Genomic DNA, 16,303 nt, shown 5'->3' with positions numbered 1-16,303 from the left:
TGACCGTGTGTGCGTGTCAGTGTGTGGCAGTTTGGTGTGTCAGTGTGTGTGTCAGTGTGAGTGTCAGTGTGTGTGTCAGTGACTGTGTCAGGGTGAGTGTATCAGTGTGTGTGTGTCAGTGTGTGGGTGTCACTGTGTCTGTCAGTGTGTGTGTACTAGTGTTTGTGTGTCAGTGCGTGTGGGTAAGTGTGTGTGTCAGTGAGTGTGTGTAAGTGTGTGTGTGTGTCAGTGTGCGTGCCTGTGTGAGTGTGCCAGTGTGCGTATGTGTCACTGTGTGTGTCAGTGTGTGTGTGTCAGTGTGTGTGTGTGTCAGTGCATGTGTGTAAGTGTGTGGGTGTCAGTGTGTGTGCCTCTGTGTGTGTGTCAGTGTGTGTGTGTCAGTTTGTGTGTGTAAGTGTGTTTGTCTGTGTTAGTGTGTGTGTCAGGGTCTGTGTGTCAGTGTGTGTCAGTGTGTGTGTTTCAGTATGTGTCAGTGTGTGTCAGTGCATGTGTGTCAGTGTGCGTGTGTCATTGTGTGTGAGTGTGTGTGTCAGTGTGCATGTTTCAGTGTGTTTGTGTCAGTGTGTGTCAGTGTGCGTGTAAGTGTGTCAGTGTGTGTGTTAGTGTCTGTGTGTTTGTCAGTGTGTCTGTGTGTCAGAGTGCGTGTGTCAGTGTGTGTGCATCCATGTGTGTGTCAGTTTGTGTGTCAGTGTGTGTGTCAATGTGTGTGTCAGTGCGTGTGTCAGTTTTGTGACTTTCAGTGTGTGTGTGTCAGAGTGTATGTCAATGTGTGTGCTAGTGTGTGTGTCACTGTGTTTGTGTCAGTTTGTGTCTGTCTGTGTGTGGCAGTGTGTGTGCGTCAGTGTGTGTGCCTGTGTGAGTGTGTCAGTGTGTATCTGGCAGTGTATCTGTTTGTCAGTATGTGTGTCAGTTTCAGTGTGTAAGTGTGTTTGTCTGTGCTAGTATGTGTGTCAGGGTCTGTGTGTCAGTGTGTGTCAGTGTGAGTGTCAGTGTGTGTGTTCCATTCTGTGACAGAGTGCGTCAGTGCGTGTTGTCAGTGTGCATGTGTCAGTGTGTGTGAGTGTGTGTGTCAGTGTGTGTGCGTCAGTGTGTGTCAGTGTGCGTGTGTCAGTGTGTGTGTCAGTGGGTGGGTGCCAGTGTGTGTGTGTCAGTCTGTCTGTCTGTGTGTCAGTGTGCGTGTGTCAGAGTGTGTGTGTCAGTGTATGTGTCAGTGTGAGTGTGTCAGTGTGTTGTGAATGAAAGTGTGTCAGTGTGTGTGTTAGTGTCGTGTGTGTGTCACTGTGTCTGTGTGTCAGAGTGTGTGTGTCAGTGTGCGTGCGTCAGTGTGTGTGTCAGTGTGAGTGTGTCAGGTTTGTGTGTGTGTCAGTGTGTGTGTGAAAGTCTGTGTCAGTGTGTGTTTTTCAATGTGTGGGTGTCAGTGTGTATATCAGTGTGTGTGGCAGTGTGTGTCAGTGTGTGTGTTCCAGTGTGACTGTTTCAGTGTGTGTGTGTCAGTGTGCGACTGTGTGCGTTTGTCTGTGTGTGTGTCAGTGTGTGTGCGTGTTTCAGTGAGTGTGTGTCAGTGTGTGTGTCTGTGTGTGTCACTATGTTTATGTCAGTGTGTGTGTCTGTGTGAATGCGTCAGTGTGTGTGCATTATGTGTCTGTGTCAGTGTGTGTTTCAGTTTGTGTGTATCTGTGTGTTTGTCTTTGCTAGTGTGTGTGTCCGAGTGTGTGTGTCAGATTGTGTCAGTGTGAGTGTCAGTGCATGTGTGTCAGTGTTCCTGTGTCGGTGTGTGTCAGTTTGTGTGTCAGTGTGACTGTTTCAGTGTGTGTGTGTCAGTGTGCGACAGTGTGCGTTTGTCTGTGTGTGTGTCAGTTTGTGTGTCCGTGTGTGTGTGTCAGTGTGTGTGGGTAAGTGTGTGTGTGTCTGTGAGTGTGTGTAAGGTTTTGTGTGTGTGTGCCTGTGTGAGTGTGTCAGTGTGTGTGTCAGTGTGTGTGTCAATGTGTGTCTGTCAGTGTGTGTGTCAGTCTGTCTGTGTGTCAGCATGTGTGTGTCAGTGTCAGTGTGTCAGTGTGTGTGTGTCTGTGTGCGTTTGTCAGTGTGTGTCTGTGTGTGTGTCAGTGTTTGTGTCCGTATGTGCATGTCAGTGTGTGTCAGTGTGTGTGCATCAGTGTGTGTCAGTGTGCGTGTGTCAGTGTGTGTGTCAGTGGGTGGGTGTCAGTGTGTGTGTCAGTCTGTCTGTGTGTCAGTGTGCGTGTGTCAGTGTGTGTGTGTCAGTGTATGTGTCAGTGTGAGTGTGTCAGTGTGTGTGTGTCAGTTTGTGTCAGTGTGAGTGTCAGTGCATGTGTGTCAGTGTTCCTGTGTCGGTGTGTGTCAGTTTGTGTGTCAGTGTGACTGTTTCAGTGTGTGTGTGTCAGTGTGCGACAGTGTGCGTTTGTCTGTGTGTGTGTCAGTTTGTGTGTCCGTGTGTGTGTGTCAGTGTGTGTGGGTAAGTGTGTGTGTGTCAGTGAGTGTGTGTAAGGTTTTGTGTGTGTGTGCCTGTGTGAGTGTGTCAGTGTGTGTGTCAGTGTGTGTGTCAATGTGTGTCTGTCAGTGTGTGTGTCAGTCTGTCTGTGTGTCAGTGTGTGTGTGTCAGTGTCAGTGTGTCAGTGCGTGTGTGTCTGTGTGCGTTTGTCAGTGTGTGTCAGTGTGTGTCTGTGTGTGTGTCAGTGTTTGTGTCCGTGTGTGCATGTCAGTGTGTGTCAGTGTGTGTGCATCAGTGTGTGTCAGTGTGCGTGTGTCAGTGTGTGTGTCAGTGGGTGGGTGTCAGTGTGTGTGTCAGTCTGTCTGTGTGTCAGTGTGCGTGTGTCAGTGTGTGTGTGTCAGTGTATGTGTCAGTGTGAGTGTGTCAGTGTGTGTGTGTCAGTTTGTTGTGAATGAAAGTGTCAGTGTGTGTGTTAGTGTCTGTGTGTGTGTCAGTGTGTCTGTGTGTCAGAGTGTGTGTGTCAGTGTGTGTGCGTCAGTATGTGTGTCAGTGTGAGTGTGTCAGTTTTGTGTGTGTGTCAGTGTGTGTGTCAGTGTGTGTCAGTGTGTGTTTTTCAATATGTGGGTGTCAGTGTGTATATCAGTGTGTGTGGCCGTGTGTGTGTGTCACTGTGTTTGTGTCACTGTGTGGGCCAGTGTGAGTGTGTCAGTGTGTGTGTGTAAGTGTGTTTGTCTGTGTTAGTGTGTGTGTCAGGGTCTGTGAGTCAGTGTGTGTCAGTGTGAGTGCCAGTGTGTGTGTTTCAGTCTGTGTCAGTGTGTGTCAGTGCGTGTGTTTCAGTGTGACTGTTTCAGTGTGTGTGTGTCAGTGTGCGACTGTGTGCATTTGTCTGTGTGTGTGTCAGTGTGTGTGCGTGTTTCAGTGAGTGTGTGTCAGTGTGTGTGTCTGTGTGTGTGTCAGTGTGTGTGTCACAATGTGCAGTCACAATGTTGGGGGTTTACTACAGGCCTCCCAACAGCCAGCGGGAGATAGAGGAGCAGATAGGTAGACAGATTTTGGAAAAGAGTAAAAACAACAGGGTTGTGGTGATGGGAGACTTCAACTTCCCCAATATTGACTGGGACTCACTTAGTGCCAGGGGCTTAGACGGGGCGGAGTTTGTAAGGAGCATCCAGGAGGGCTTCTTAAAACAATATGTAGACAGTCCAACTAGGGAAGGGGCGGTACTGGACCTGGTATTGGGGAATGAGTCCGGCCAGGTGGTAGATGTTTCAGTAGGGGAGCATTTCGGTAACAGTGACCTCAATTCAGTAAGTTTTAAAGTACTGGTGGACAAGGATTAGAGTGGTCCTAGGATGAATGTGCTAAATTGGGGGAAGGCTAATTATAACAATATTAGGCGGGAACTGAAGAACATAGATTGGGGGCGGATGTTTGAGGGCAAATCAACATCTGACATGTGGGAGGCTTTCAAGTGGCAGTTGAAAGGAATTCAGGACCGGCATGTTCCTGTGTGGAAGAAGGATAAATACGGCAATTTTCGGGAACCTAACTGCATTAGACCTTCCAAAATGCATTACCTCACATTTGTCCGGATTAAACTCCATCTGCCATCTCTCCGCCCAAGTCTCCAAACAATCTAAATCCTGCTGTATCCTCTGACAGTCCTCATCGCTATCCGCAATTCCACCAACCTTTGTGTCGTCTGCAAACTTACTAATCAGACCAGTTACATTTTCCTCCAAATCATTTATATATACTACAAAGAGCAAAGGTCCCAGCACTGATCCCTGTGGAACACCACTGGTCACAGCCCTCCAATTAGAAAAGCATCCTTCCATTGCTACTCTCTGCCTTCTATGACCTAGCCAGTTCTGTATCCACCTTGCCAGCTCACCCCTGATCCCGTGTGACTTCACCTTTTGTACTAGTCTACCATGAGGGACCTTGTCAAAGGCCTTACTGAAGTCCATATAGACAACATCCACTGCCCTACCTGCATCAATCATCTTAGTGACCTCCTCGAAAAACTCTATCAAGTTAGTGAGACACGACCTCCCCTTCACAAAACCATGCTGCCTCTCACTAATACGTCCATTTGCTTCCAAATGGGAGTAGATCCTGTCTCTAAGAATTCTCTCCAGTAATTTCCCTACCACTGAAGTAAGGCTCACCGGCCTGTAGTTCCCGGGATTATCCTTGCTACCCTTCTTAAACAGAGGAACAACATTGGCTATTCTCCAGTCCTCCGGGACATCCCCCGAAGACAGCGAGGATCCAAAGATTTCCGTCAAGGCCTCAGCAATTTCCTCTCCAGCCTCCTTCATTATTCTGGGGTAGATCCCATCAGGCCCTGGGGACTTATCTACCTTAATATTTTTTAAGACACCCAACACCTCTTCTTTTTGGATCTCAATGTGACCCAGGCTATCGACACACCCTTCTCCAGACTCAACATCTACCAATTTCTTCTCTTTGGTGAATACTGATGCAAAGTATTCATTTAGTACCTCGCCCATTTCCTCTGGCTCCACACATAGATTCCCTTGCCTATCCTTCAGTGGGCCAACCCTTTCCCTGGCTATGACCTATACAGTGAATGGTAGAACCCTCAAGAGTATTGAAACTCAAAGAGATCTAGGAGTACAGGTCCACAGGTCATTGAAAGGGGCAACACAGGTGGAGAAGGTAGTCAAGAAGGCATACGGCATGCTTGCCTTCATTGGCCGGGGCATTGAGTATAAGAATTGGCAAGTCATGTTGCAGCTGTATAGAACCTTAGTTAGGCCACACTTGGAGTATAGTGTTCAATTCTGGTCGCCACACTACCAGAAGGATGTGGAGGCTTTAGAGAGGGTGCAGAAGAGATTTACCAGAATGTTGCCTGGTATGGAGGGCATTAGCTATGAGGAGCGGTTGAATAAACTCGGTTTGTTCTCACTGGAACGAAGGAGGTTGAGGGGAGACCTGATAGAGGTATACAAAATTATGAGGGGCATAGACAGAGTGGATAGTCATAGGCTTTTCCCCAGGGTAGAGGGGTCAATTACTAGGGGGCATAGGTTAAAGGTGAGAGTGGCAAGGTTTAGAGTAGATGTACGAGGCAAGTTTTTTACGCAGAGGGTAGTGGGTGCCTGGAACTCGCTACCGGAGGAGGTGGTGGAAGCAGGGACGATAGTGACATTTAATGGGCATCTTGACAAATACATGAATAGGATGGGAATAGAGGGATAAGGACCCAGGAAGTGTAGAAAATTGTAGTTTAGTCGGGCAGCATGGTCGGCACGGGCTTGGAGGGCCGAAGGGCCTGTTCCTCTGCTGTACATTTCTTTGTTCTTTGTTCTTTGTCACTATGTTTATGTCAGTGTGTGTGTCTGTGTGAATGCGTCAGTGTGTGTGCATCATGTGTCTGTGTCAGTGTGTGTTTCAGTTTGTGTGTATCTGTGTGTTTGTCTTTGCTAGTGAAGTGTGTCCGAGTGTGTGTGTCAGATTGTGTCAGTGTGAGTGTCAGTGCGTGTGTGTCAGTGTTCCTGTGTTGGTGTGTGTCAGTGTGTGTGTCAGTGTGACTGTTTCAGTGTGTGTATGTCAGTGTGCGACAGTGTGCGTTTGTCTGTGTGTGTGTCAGTTTGTGTGTCCGTGTGTGCGTGTCAGTGTGTGTTTCAGTGTGAGTGTCAGTGTGTGTGTCAGTGAGTGTGTCAGCGTGAATGTTTCAGTGTGTGTGTTTGTCAATGTGTGGGTGTCAATGTGTATGTCAGTGTGTGTGTGCCAGTGTGTGTGTGTCAGTGCGTGTGGGTAAGTGTGTGTGTGTCAGTGAGTGTGTGTAAGGTTTTGTGTGTGTCAGTGTGTGTGCCTGTGTGAGTGTGTCAGTGTGTGTGTCAGTGTGTGTGTGTCACTGTGTGTGTCAGTGTGTGTCTGTGTGTCAGTGTGTGTGTGTGTCAGTGCGTGAGTGTGGGTGTCAGTGTGTGTGCCTGTGTGAGTGTGTCAGTCTGTGTGTGTCAGTGTGTGTGTGTCAGTTTTGTGCGTGTGTCAGTGTATGTGTGAAATTGTGTGTCGGTGTGTGTTTTTCAATGTGTGTGTGTCAGTGTGTATATCAGTGTGTGTGGCAGTGTGTGTGTGTCACTGTGTTTGTGTCACTGTGTGTGACAGTGTGAGTGTGTCAGTGTGTGTGCAACAGTGTGTGTGACAGTTTGTGTGTGTCAGTGTGTTTGTCTGTGTTAGTGTGTGTGTCAGGGTCTGTGAGTCAGTGTGTGTCAGTGTGAGTGCCAGTGTGTGTGTTTCAGTATGTGTCAGTGTGTGTCAGTGCGTGTATTTCAGTGTCCGTGTGTCAGTGAGTGTGTGTAAGTGTGTGTGTGTGTCAGTGTGTGTGCCTGTGTGACTGTGTCAGTGTGTGTGTGTCACTGTGTGTCAGTGTGTGTGTGTCAGTGTGTGTGTGTGTCAGTGTGTGTGTGTAAGAGTGTGGGTGTCAGTGTGTGTGCCTGTGTGAGTGTGTCAGTCTGTGTGTGTCATAGTGTGTGAGTCAGTGTGTGTGGGTCTGTGTGCGTGTCAGTGTGATTGTGTCAGTGTGTGTGCCAGTGTGTGTTTAATGTGTGTGTCAGCGTGTGTGTCAGTTTTGTGTGTGTGTGTCAGTGTGTGTGTGAAAGTGTGTGTCAGTGTGTGTTTTTCAATGTGTGTGTGTCAGTGTGTGTGTGTCATTGTGTTTGTGTCACTGTGTGTGCCAGTGTTAGTTTGTCAGTGTGTGTGCATCAGTGTGTGTGTCAGTTTGTGTGTGTAAGTGTGTTTGTCTGTGTTAGTGTGTGTGTCAGGATCTGTGAGTCAGTGTGTGTCAGTGTGAGTGGCAGTGTGTGTGTTTCAGTATGTGTCAGTGTGTGTCAGTGCGTGTGTTTCAGTGTGCGTCTGTCAGTGTGTGTGTCAATGTGTGTGCGTGTTTCAGTGCGTGTGTGTCAGTGTGTGTCAGTGTGTGTGTGTCTGTGTGTGTGTCAGTGTGTATGTGTCATTATGTTTATGTCAGTGTGTGTGCGTCATGTGTGTGTGGCAGTGTGTGTTTCAGTCTGTGTGTATCAGTGTGTTTGTCTGTTCTAGTGTGTGTGTCCGAGTGTGTGTGTCAGTGTGTGTCAGTGTGAGTGTCAATGCGTGTGTGTCAGTGTTCCTGTGTCAGTGTGTGTCAGTGTGTGTGTCAGTGTGACTCTTTCAGTGTGTGTGTGTCAGTGTGCGACAGTGTGCGAGTGTCTGTGTGTGTGTCAGTCTGTGTGTCCGTGTGTGCGTGTCAGTGTGTGTGTCAGTGAGTGTGTCAGGGTGAATGTTTCAGAGTGTGTGTGTGTCAGTGTGTGGGTGTCAATGTGTGTGTCAGTGTGTGTGTGTGCCAGTGTGTGTGTGCCAGTGTGTGTGTGTCAGTGCGTGTGGATAAGTGTGTGTGTGTCAGTGAGTGTGTGTAAGTGTGTGTGTGTGTCAGTGTGTGTGCCTGTGTGAGTGTGTCAGTGTGTGTGTCAGTGTGTGTGTCACTGTGTGTGTCAGTGTGTGTCAGTGTGTGTGTGTGTCAGTGCGTGTGTGTAAGTGTGTGGGTGTCAGTGTGCATGCCTGTGTGAGTGTGTAAGTCTGTGTGTGTCAGTGTGTGTGTGTCAGTGTGTGTGTCAGTTTGTGTGTATGTGTGTTTGTCTGTGTCCGTGTGTGTGTCAGAGTCTGTGTGTCAGTGTGAGTGTCAGTGTCTGTGTTTCAGTATGTGTCAGTGTATGTCAGTGCATGTGTGTCAGTGTGTGTTTCAGTTTGTGTGTATCAGTGTGTTTGTCTGTGCTAGTGAGTGTGCCCGAGTGTGTGTGTCAGTGTGAGTGTCAGTGCGTGTGTGTTCCTATGTCGGTGTGTTTCAGTGTGTGTGACAGTGTGACTGTTTCAGTGTGTGTGTCAGTGTGCGACAGTGTGTGTGTGTCAGTGTGTGGTCCGTGTGTGTGTGTCGTTGTGTGTCTGAGTGTGTCAGGGTGAGTGTTACAGTGTGTGTGTGTGTCAGTGTGTGGGTGTCAATGTGTGTGTCAGTGTGTGTCGGTAAGTGTGTGTGTGTCAGTGAGCATGTGTAAGTGTGTGTGTGTGTCAGTGTGTGTGCCTGTGTGAGTGCGTCAGTGTGTGTGTCGGTGTGTGTGTGTCACTGTGTGAGTCAGTGTGTGTGTGTGACAGTGTGTGTGTCAGTGTGAGTGTCAGAGTGTGTGTCAGTGAGTGCGTCAGGGTGAGTGTTACAGTGTGTGTGTGTAGTGTGTGGGTGTCAATGTGTTTGTCAGTATGTGTGTGCCAGTGTGTGTGTGTCAGTGCGTGTGGGTAAGTGTGTGTGTGTCAGTTAGTGTGTGGTGTGTGTCAGTGTGTGTGCCTGTGTCAGTGTGTCAGTGTGTGTCAGTGTTTGTGTGTGTCACTGTGTGTGTCAGTGTGTGTGTGTGTGTCAGTGTGTGTGTCAGTGAGTGTGTGTCAGTGCGTGTGTGTAAGTGTGTGGGTGTCAGTGTGTGTGCCTGTGTGAGTGTGTCAGTCTGTGTGTGTCAGTGTGTGCGTGTCAGTGTGTTTGTCAGTTTGTGTGTGTAAGTGTGTGTGTCTGTGTTCGTGTGTGTGTCAGGGACTGTGTATCAGTGTGTATCAGTGTGAGTGTCAGTGTGTGTTTTTCAGTATGTGTCAATGTATGTCAGTGCATGTGTGTCAGTGTGCGTGTGTCAGTGTGTGTGAGTGTGTGTGTCAGTGTGTGTGCGTGTTTCAGTGCGTGTGTGTCAGTGTGTGTGTGTCAGTGTGTGTGTGTCACTATGTTTATGTCAGTGTGTGTGTCTGTGTGAGTGCATCAGTGTGTGTGCATCATGTGTGTTTGTCAGTGTGTGTTTCAGTTTGTGTGTATCAGTGTGTTTGTCTGTGCTAGTGTGTGTGTCAATGTGTGTGTCAGTGTGAGTGTTTCAGTGTGTGTGTGTCAGAGTGTGTCAGTGTGCTTGTGTCTGTGTGTGTGTCAGTGTGTGTGTCCGTGTGTGCGTGTCAGTGTGTGTGTCAATGTGAGTGTCAGTGTGTGTGTCGGTGAGTGTGTCAGGGTGAGTGTGTCAGTGCGTGTGTATGTCAGTGTGTGGGTGTCATTGTGTGTGTCAGTGTGTGTGTGCCAGTGTGTGTGTGTGTGTCAGTGCGTGTGGGTAAGTGTGTGGGTGTCAATAAGTGTGTCAGTGTGTGTGTGTCAGTGTGTGTGTGTGTGTGGGTGTCAGTGCGTGTGTGTAAATGTGTTGGTGTCAGCGTGTGTGCCTGTGTGAGTATGTAAGTGTGTGGGATTCAGTGTGTGTGTCAGTGTGTGTGTCAGTTTGTGTGTGTAAGTGTGTTTGTCTTGTTAGGGTGCGTGTCAGGGTCTGTGTGTCAGTGTGTGTTTCAGTTTGTGTGTATCAGTGTGTGTGTGCCACTCTGTGTGTCAGTGTGTGTGTGTCGGTGTGTGTCAGTGCGTGTGTCAGTGTGAGTGTTTCAGTGTGTGTGTGTCAGTGTGCTTGTGTCTGTGTGTGTGTCAGTGTGTGTGTCCGTGTGTCCGTGTCTGTGTGTGTGTCAGTGTGTGTGTGTGTGTGTGCGTGTCAGTGTGTGTGTCAGTGTGAGTGCCAGTGTGCTTGTGTCTGTGTGTGTGTCAGTGTGTGCGTGTCTGTGTGTGTGACAGTGTGTGTGCCAGTGTGTGTGTGTGTGTGTCAGTGATTGTTGGTAAGTGTGTGTGTGTCAGTGAGTGTGTGGAAGTGTGTGTGTGTGTCTATGTGTGTGTAAGTGTTTGTGTGTCACTGTGTGTCAGTTTGTTTGTGTGTCAGTGTGTGTGTGTGTGTGTCAGTGCGTGTGTTTAAGTGTGTGGGTGTCAGTGTGTGTGCATGTGTGAGTATGTCAGTGTGTGGGATTCAGTGTGTGTCATTGTGTGTCAGTGCGTGTGTTTCAGTATGTGTCAGTGTGTGTCAGTGCGTGTGTGTTAGTGTGCATGTGTGAGTGTGTGTCTGTGTGTGTGTCAGTGTGTGCCAGTGTGTGTGTGTCTCTGTGTGTGTCAGTGTGTGTGTCCGTGTGTGCGTGTCAGTGTGTGGCAGTGTGCGTGTGTCAGTGTGTGTGTCAGTGTGAGTGTGTCAGTGTGTTTGTGTCAGTGTGTGTCAATGTGCATGTGCCAGTGTGTGTGTCAGTGTGTGTGTGTCAGTGTGTGTGTGTCAGTCAGTCTGTGTGTCTGGGTGCGTGTGTCAGTGTGTGTGTGTCAGTGTGTTGTGAATGTAAGTGTGTCAGTGTGTGTTAGTGTCTGTGTGTCAGAGTGTGTGTTTTTGTGTGTGTATGTCAGTATGTGTCACTGTGTGTCAGTGTGCTTGTTTCAGTGCGTGTGTGTCAGTGTGTGTGTCTGTGTGTGTGTCAGTGTGTGTGTCCGTGTTTGCGTGTCAGTGTGAGTGTGTCAGTGTGTGTGTGTCAGTGTGTGTCAGTGTGCGTGCGTCAGTGTGTGCGTGTCAGTGTGTGTGTGTCAGTCTGTCTGTGTGTCAAAGTGTGTGTGCCAGTCTGTGTGGGTCAGTGTGAGTGTGTGTCTGTGTGTGTGTCAGTTTGTGTGTCAATGTGTGTGTCAGTGTGTGCGTCAGTATCTCTGTGTGTCGGTGTGCGTGTGCCAGTGTGTGTGTGTCAGTGGACGTGTCAGTGTGAGCGTGTCAGGGTGTGTGTGTCAGTGTGTGTGTCAATGTAAGTGTGTCAGGGTGTGTGTCAGTGTGTCTGTGTGTCAGCGCTTGTGTGTCAGTGTGCGTGTGTCAGTGTGTGTCAGTGTGTGGATCAGTGTGAGTGTTTCAGTGCGTGTGTGTCAGTGTGTGTGTCCGTGTGTGCGTGTCAGTGTGTGGCAGTGTGCATGTGTCAGTGTGTGTGTCAGTGTCAGTGTGTCAGTGTGCGTGTATCAGTGTGCTTGTGCCAGTGTGTGTGTCAGTCTGTGTTTGTCAGTCTGTGTGTGTCAGTCTGTCTGTGTGTCAGGGTGCATGTGTCAGTGTTTGTGTGTCAGTGTGTTGTGAATGTAAGTGTGTCAGTGTGTGTGTTAGTGTCTGTGTGTGTGTCATTGTGCCTGTGTGTCAGAGTGTGTGTGTCAGTGTGTGTGCGTCAGTGTGTGTGTCAGTGTGAGTGTGTCAGTGTGTATGTCAGTGTGTGTGCCAGTGTGTGTGTGTGTCATTGTGTGTGTGTCAGTGCGTGCGTCAGTGTGTGTATCAGTTTGTGTTTCAGTTTGTGTGTCTCAGTGTGTTTGTCTGTGCTAGTGTGTGTGTCAGAGTGTGTGTGTCAGTGTGAGTGCCAGGGCATGTGTGTCGGTGTGCGTGTTTCGGTGTGTGCCAGTGTGTGTGTCAATGTTAGTGTTTCAGTGTGTGTGTGTGTGCCAGAGTGTGCCAGTGTGTGTATCAGTGTGAGTGTTTCAGTGCGTGTGTGTCAGTGTGTGTCAGTGTGTGTGCGTCTTTGTGTGTGTCCATGTGTGCGTGTCAGTGTGTGGCAGTGTGCGTGTGTCAGTGTGTGTGTCAGTGTCAGTGTGCGTGTATCAGTGTGCATGTGCCAGTGTTTATGTCAGTCTGTGTGTGTCACTGTGTGTGTCAGTGTGTCAGTGTGTGTGTCAGTGTGTGTGTGTCACTGTGTGTGTCAGTGTGTGTGTGTGTCAGTGCGTGTGTGTGTGTCAGTGCGTGTGTGTAAGTGTGAGGGTGTCAGTGTGTGTGCCTGTGAGAGTATGTCAGTGTGTGGGATTCAGTGTGTGTGTCAGTGTGTGTGTCAGTTTGTGTGTGTAAGTGTGTTTGTCTGTGTTAGGGTGCGTGTCAGGGTCTGTGTGTCAGTGTGTGTTTCAGTTTGTGTGTATCAGTGTGTGTGTGTCACTGTGTGTGTCAGTGTGTGTGTGTCGGTGTGTGTCAGTGTGTGTGTCAGTGTGAGTGTTTCAGTGTGTGTGTGTCAGTGTGCTTGTGTCTGTCTGTGTGTCAGTGTTTGTGTCCGTGTGTGCGTGTCTGTGTGTGTGTGTCAGTGTGTGTGTCCGTGTGTGCGTGTCAGTGTGTGTCAGTGTGAGTGCCAGTGTGTGTGTCAGTGAGTGTCAGGGTGAGTGTGTCTGTGTGTGTGGAAGTCAATGTATGGGTGTCATTGTGTGTGTCAGTGTGTGTGCCAATGTGTGTGTGTGTCAGTGATTGTGGGTAAGTGTGTGTGTGTCAGTGAGTGTGTGGAAGTGTGTGTGTGTCACTGTTTGTGTCAGTGTGTGTGTGTCAGTGTGTGTGCGTGTGTGTCAGTGCGTGTGTTTAAGTGTGTGGGTGTCAGTGTGTGGGATTCAGTGTGTGTCAGTGTGTCAGTGCGTGTGTTTCAGTATGTGTCAGTGTGTGTCAGTGTGTGTGTGTCAGTGTGCATGTGTCAGTGTGTGTCTGTGTGTGTCAGTGTGTGTGTCCGTGTGAGCGTGTCAGTGTGTGGCAGTCTTCGTGTGCCAGTGTGTGTGTCAGTGTGAGTGTGTCAGTGTGTGTGTGTCAGTGTGTGCCAGTGTGTGTGTGCCTGTGTGTGTGTCAGTGTGTGTGTCCGTGTGTGCGTGTCAGTGTGTGGCAGTGTGCGTGTGTCAGTGTGTGTGTCAGTGTGAGTGTGTCAGTGTGTTTGTGTCAGTGTGTGTCAGTGTGCATGTGCCAGTGTGTGTGTCAGTGTGTGTGTGTCAGTGTGTGTGTGTCAGTCAGTCTGTGTGTCTGGGTGCGTGTGTCAGTGTGTTGTGAATGTAAGTGTGTCAGTGTGTGTTAGTGTCTGTGTGTGTGTCAGTGTGTCTGTGTGTCAGAGTGTGTGTTTTTGTGTGTGTATGTCAGTATGTGTCAGTGTGTGTCAGTGTGCGTGTTTCAGTGCGTGTGTGTCAGTGTGTGTGTCTGTGTGTGTGTCAGTGTGTGTGTCCGTGTGTGCGTGTCAGTGTGTGTCAGTGTGAGTGTGTCAGTGTGAGTGTGTCAGTGTGTGTCAGTGTGCGTGCGTCAGTGCGTGCGTGTCAGTGTGTGTGTGTCAGTCTGTCTGTGTGTCAGAGTATGTGTGCCAGTCTGTGTGTGTGTCAGTTTGTGTGTCAATGTGAGTGTGTCAGGGTGTGTGTCAGTGTGTCTGTGTGTCAGCGCCTGTGTGTCAGTGTGTGTGCGTCAGTGTGTGCCAGTGTGTGGATCAGTGTGAGTGTTTCAGTGCGTGTGTGTCAGTGTGTGTCAGTGTGTGTGTGTCAGTGTGTGTGTCCGTGTGTGCGTGTCAGTCTGTGTCAGTGTGCGTGTGTCAGTGTGTGTGTCAGTGTCAGTGTGTCAGTGTGCATGTATCAGTGTGCTTGTGCCAGTGTGTGCATCAGTCTGTGTTTGTCAGTCTGTGTGTGTCAGTCTGTCTGTGTGTCAGGGTGCGTGTGTCAGTGTGTGTGTGTCAGTGTGTTGTGAATGTAAGTGTGTCAGTGTGTGTGTTAGTGTCTGTGTGTGTGTCATTGTGCCTGTGTGTCAGAGTGTGTGTGTCAGTGTGTGTGCGTCAGTGTGTGTGTCAGTGTCAGTGTGTCAGTGTGTGTGTGTCAGTGTGTATGTCAGTGTGTGTGCCAGTGTGTGTGTGTGTCATTGTGTGTGTGTCAGTGCGTGCGTCAGTGTGTGTATCAGTTTATGTTTCAGTTTGTGTGTGTCAGTGTGTGTCAGTGTGTGTGTGTCTTTGTGTGTGTCAGTGTGTGTGTCCATGTGTGCGTGTCAGTGTATGGCAGTGTGCGTGTGTCAGTGTGTGTGTCAGTGTCAGTGTGTCAGTGTGCGTGTATAAGTGTGTGTGTGCCAGTGTGTATGTCAGTCTGTGTGTGTCACTGTGTGTGTCAGTGTGTCAGTGTGTGTGTCAGTGTGTGTGTGTCAGTGTGTGTGTGAGTGTCAGTGTGTGTGTGGGTGTCAGTGCGTGTGTGTAAATGTGTTGGTGTCAGCGTGTGTGCCTGTGTGAGTATGTAAGTGTGTGGGATTCAGTGTGTGTGTCAGTGTGTGTGTCAGATTGTGTGTGTAAGTGTGTTTGTCTTGTTAGGGTGCGTGTCAGGGTCTGTGTGTCAGTGTGTGTTTCAGTTTGTGTGTATCAGTGTGTGTGTGCCACTCTGTGTGTCAGTGTGTGTGTGTCGGTGTGTGTCAGTGCGTGTGTCAGTGTGAGTGTTTCAGTGTGTGTGTGTCATTGTGTGTGTGTCAGTGCGTGCGTCAGTGTGTGTATCAGTTTGTGTTTCAGTTTGTGTGTCTCAGTGTGTTTGTCTGTGCTAGTGTGTGTGTCAGAGTGTGTGTGTCAGTGTGAGTGCCAGGGCATGTGTGTCGGTGTGCGTGTTTCGGTGTGTGCCAGTGTGTGTGTCAATGTTAGTGTTTCAGTGTGTGTGTGTGTGCCAGAGTGTGCCAGTGTGTGTATCAGTGTGAGTGTTTCAGTGCGTGTGTGTCAGTGTGTGTCAGTGTGTGTGCTTCTTTGTGTGTGTCCATGTGTGCGTGTCAGTGTGTGGCAGTGTGCGTGTGTCAGTGTGTGTGTCAGTGTCAGTGTGCGTGTATCAGTGTGCGTGTGCCAGTGTTTATGTCAGTCTGTGTGTGTCACTGTGTGTGTCGGTGTGTCAGTGTGTGTGTCAGTGTGTGTGTGTCACTGTGTGTGTCAGTGTGTGTGTGTGTCAGTGTGTGTGTGTGTGTCAGTGCGTGTGTGTAAGTGTGAGGGTGTCAGTGTGTGTGCCTGTGAGAGTATGTCAGTGTGTGGGATTCAGTGTGTGTGTCAGTGTGTGTGTCAGTTTGTGTGTGTAAGTGTGTTTGTCTGTGTTAGGGTGCATGTCAGGGTCTGTGTGTCAGTGTGTGTTTCAGTTTGTGTGTATCAGTGTGTGTGTGCCACTCTGTGTGTCAGTGTGTGTGTGTCGGTGTGTGTCAGTGCGTGTGTCAGTGTGAGTGTTTCAGTGTGTGTGTGTCAGTGTGCTTGTGTCTGTGTGTGTGTCAGTGTGTGTGTCCGTGTGTCCGTGTCTGTGTGTGTGTCAGTGTGTGTGTGTGTGTGTGCGTGTCAGTGTGTGTGTCAGTGTGAGTGCCAGTGTGCTTGTGTCTGTGTGTGTGTCCGTGTGTGCGTGTCTGTGTGTGTGACAGTGTGTGTGCCAGTGTGTGTGTGTGTGTGTCAGTGATTGTTGGTAAGTGTGTGTGTCAGTGAGTGTGTGGAAGTGTGTGTGTGTGTCTGTGTGTGTGTCAGTGTGTGTGTGTCACTGTGTGTCAGTGTGTGTGTGTGTCAGTGTGTGTGTGTGTGTGTCAGTGCGTGTGTTTAAGTGTGTGGGTGTCAGTGTGTGTGCATGTGTGAGTATGTCAGTGTGTGGGATTCAGTGTGTGTCAGTGTGTGTCAGTGCGTGTGCTTCAGTATGTGTCAGTGTGTGTCAGTGCATGTGTGTTAGTGTGCATGTGTGAGTGTGTGTCTGTGTGTGTGTCAGTGTGTGTGTCCGTGTGTGCATGTCAGTGTGTGGCAGTCTTCGTGTGCCAGTGAGTGTGTCAGTGTGAGTGTGTCAGTGTGTATGTGTCAGTGTGTGCCAGTGTGTGTGTGTCTCTGTGTGTGTCAGTGTGTGTGTCCGTGTGTGCGTGTCAGTGTGTGGCAGTGTGCGTGTGTCAGTGTGTGTGTCAGTGTGAGTGTGTCAGTGTGTTTGTGTCAGTGTGTGTCAATGTGCATGTGCCAGTGTGTGTGTCAGTGTGTGTGTGTCAGTGTGTGTGTGTCAGTCAGTCTGTGTGTCTGGGTGCGTGTGTCAGTGTGTTGTGAATGTAAGTGTGTCAGTGTGTGTTAGTGGCTGTGTGTGTGTCAGTGTGTCTGTGTGTCAGAGTGTGTGTTTTTGTGTGTGTATGTCATATGTGTCAGTGTGTGTCAGTGTGCGTGTTTCAGTGCGTGTGTGTCAGTGTGTGTGTCTGTGTGTGTGTCAGTGTGTGTGTCCGTGTGTGCGTGTCAGTGTGT

Source organism: Scyliorhinus torazame, chromosome 13 (genome assembly GCF_047496885.1).
Source record: "Scyliorhinus torazame isolate Kashiwa2021f chromosome 13, sScyTor2.1, whole genome shotgun sequence".
Taxonomy (NCBI): Eukaryota; Metazoa; Chordata; class Chondrichthyes; order Carcharhiniformes; family Scyliorhinidae; genus Scyliorhinus; species Scyliorhinus torazame.
This window is presented reverse-complemented; position numbering follows the sequence as displayed.